We start from the raw sequence: 3,814 nt of genomic DNA, 5'->3' as shown, positions 1-3,814 counted from the left end.
TTATCAAAATACTTCTACTTAACAAAAATGCTTACAATTACATCCTCGTTTAGTTTCATCAACAATTCTACTCGTATGCACCCGTATTCGTACTCGTACAATACACAGCTTTTAGATGTATGTACTATTGGTATATACACTCCAATGATCAGCTCTTAGCAGCCCATGTGAGTCACCTAACACATGTGGGAACCATCATTTGGCAACTAGCATGAAATATCTCATAAAATTACAAAAATATGAGTAATCATTCATGACTTATTTACATGAAAACAAAATTACATATCCTTTATATCTAATCCATACACCAACGACCAAAAAAACCTACAAACACTTTCATTCTTCAATTTTCTTCATCTAATTGATCTCTCTCAAGTTCTATCTTCAAGTTCTAAGTGTTCTTCATAAATTCTACAAGTTCTAGTTACATAAAATCAAGAATACTTTCAAGTTTGCTAGCTCACTTCCAATCTTGTAAGGTGATCATCCAACCTCAAGAAATCTTTGTTTCTTACAGTAGGTTATCATTCTAATACAAAGTAATAATCATATTCAAACTTTGGTTCAATTTCTATAACTATAACAATCTTATTTCAAGTGATGATCTTACTTGAACTTGTTCTCGTGTCATGATTTTGCTTCAAGAACTTCGAGCCATCCAAGGATCCGTTGAAGCTAGATCCATTTTTTTCTATTTTCCAGTAGGTTTATCCAAGAAACTTAAGGTAGTAATGATGTTCATAACATCATTCGATTCATACATATAAAGCTATCTTATTCGAAGGTTTAAACTTGTAATCACTAGAACATAGTTTAGTTATTTCTAAACTTGTTCGCAAACAAAAGTTAATCCTTCTAACTTGACTTTTAAAATCAACTAAACACATGTTCTATATCTATATGATATGCTAACTTAATGATTTAAAACCTGGAAACACGAAAAACACCGTAAAATCGGATTTACGCCGTCGTAGTAACACCGCGGGCTGTTTTGGGTTAGTTAATTAAAAACTATGATAAACTTTGATTTAAAAGTTGTTATTCTGAGAAAATGATTTTTATTATAAACATGAAACTATATCCAAAAATTATGGTTAAACTCAAAGTGGAAGTATGTTTTCTAAAATGGTCATCTAGACGTCGTTCTTTCGACTGAAATGACTACCTTTACAAAAATGACTTGTAACTTATTTTTCCGACTATAAACCTATACTTTTTCTATTTAGATTCATAAAATAGAGTTCAATATGAAACCATAGCAATTTGATTCACTCAAAACGGATTTAAAATGAAGAAGTTATGGGTAAAACAAGATTGGATAATTTTTCTCATTTTAGCTACGTGAAAATTAGTAACAAATCTATTCCAACCATAACTTAATCAACTTGTATTGTATATTATGTAATCTTGAGATACCATAGACACGTATACAATGTTTTGACCTATCATGTCGACACATCTATATATATTTCGGAACAACCATAGACACTCTATATGTGAATGTTGGAGTTAGCTATACAGGGTTGAGGTTGATTCCAAAATATATATAGTTTGAGTTGTGATCAATACTGAGATACGTATACACTGGGTTGTGGATTGATTCAAGATAATATTTATCGATTTATTTCTGTACATCTAACTGTGGACAACTAGTTGTAGGTTACTAACGAGGACAGCTGAATTAATAAACTTAAAACATCAAAATATATTAAAAGTGTTGTAAATATATTTTAAACATACTTTGATATATATGTATATATTGTTATAGATTCGTGAATCAACCAGTGGCCAAGTCTTACTTCCCGACGAAGTAAAAATCTGTGAAAGTGAGTTATAGTCCCACTTTTAAAATCTAATATTTTTGGGATGAGAATACATGCAGGTTTTATAAATGATTTACAAAATAGACACAAGTACGTGAAACTACATTCTATGGTTGAATTATCGAAATCGAATATGCCCCTTTTTATTAAGTCTGGTAATCTAAGAATTAGGGAACAGACACCCTAATTGACGCGAATCCTAAAGATAGATCTATTGGGCCTAACAAACCCCCATCCAAAGTACCGGGTGCTTTAGTACTTCGAAATTTATATCATATCCGAAGGGTGTCCCGGAATGATGGGGATATTCTTATATATGCATCTTGTTAATGTCGGTTACCAGGTGTTCACCATATGAATGATTTTTATCTCTATGTATGGGATGTATATTGAAATATGAAATCTTGTGGTCTATTGTTACGATTTGATATATATAGGTTAAACCTATAACTCACCAACATTTTTGTTGACGTTTAAAGCATGTTTATTCTCAGGTGAATACTAAGAGCTTCCGCTGTTGCATACTAAAATAAGGACAAGATTTGGAGTCCATATTTGTATGATACTGTGTAAAAACTGCATTCAAGAAACTGATTTCGATGTAACATATTTGTATTGTAAACCATTATGTAATGGTCGTGTGTAAACAGGATATTTTAGATTATCATTATTTGATAATCTACGTAAAGCTTTTTAAACCTTTATTTATGAATTAAAGGTTATGGTTTGTTTTAAAAATGAATGCAGTCTTTGAAAAACGTCTCATATAGAGGTCAAAACCTCGCAACGAAATCAATTAATATGGAACGGGACATTTCAATAACTAATCCACCTTAATCCACTCCCTAATTCTACGAATTGAGACTTTTCTTCACTATGATACCCCAAACCTGGTGGAGTGTCCGGATATAACACTAGCTCCTCGATAAGCCGCTACTTATGAACCATTGCGTCCCTTTGAAGAATTTACAAACACCAAATGCTCTTACCACAAGATCCTAATGCTCTATCCTAGTGAAATCACAACTACCTTCTAGATCCCTTTAAGAAGATAGCTTACAAGTAAACTTTTAGCTAAGCTTACAATCACTCATAGTTCTTCAATAGGTCACACCAACTTAATTTCCAATGGAATTGATCAACTTCCTAGATCCCTTTAAGGAAGTTGAATCATTAAGCAAGATGGTGTTTCCTATCATAAGAACTATCTAGCTTCCTTGACCCCCTAAGGAAGTATCTTACAAAGTAAACTTAAAAAAACAAATGATAAGTACAAAGTTTACATTTCAATTCTACTTAGTGTAAGTAGAATCTCTCTTTCTCTCTTATAAACTCTCCATTGATATGTGCTTGAGGCTTGGGAGATCAGTATATATGACTTTGAAAGAATGTTGGAAAGAGGTGGTCTTCTAGTTTGGCAAAGAGGTGTATTTATATTCCAAGAAAAACTTGACAGACAAAACTGCGGTCGAAGCACGGTCAACCGTACTGGCGGCCGTACAACTTCTGTCAACATTTCAACATATCCGTTGGAGCTCCTTTTTCTTTGAATTTTTGGCTTCTTTACCCAATATAGAGCCTTCAAAAGATGCTTGATGTGTGTGAGGTGTAGTACAAAATAGATTATATTTTACTACGAAATACTATTAAATACGATACAATTTTACACAAGTTATTTATTTATTTATTGAATAGATATACCTAAACCTTTCTACAACACTTATAGGCAGTGTACCTAATCGTAGAGTAGTGTAGTTTTTAGTAAGTCCGGTTCGTTCCACAGGGATACAGCTGAGTTTAACTCAATATTTTTAAACACTATATTTGTAGAAATATATATATATATATATATATATATATATATATATATATATATATATATATATATATATATATATATATATATATATATATATATATATATATATGTATGTAGTATTATTATTATTATTATAAAAGGGGGTTTTATCGTTTAGTGACCGGTTTGTCGA

This window comes from Rutidosis leptorrhynchoides, chromosome 6 (genome assembly GCF_046630445.1).
Source record: "Rutidosis leptorrhynchoides isolate AG116_Rl617_1_P2 chromosome 6, CSIRO_AGI_Rlap_v1, whole genome shotgun sequence".
In the NCBI taxonomy this organism is placed as follows: Eukaryota; Viridiplantae; Streptophyta; class Magnoliopsida; order Asterales; family Asteraceae; genus Rutidosis; species Rutidosis leptorrhynchoides.
Note: the sequence above shows the minus strand (reverse complement) of the source record.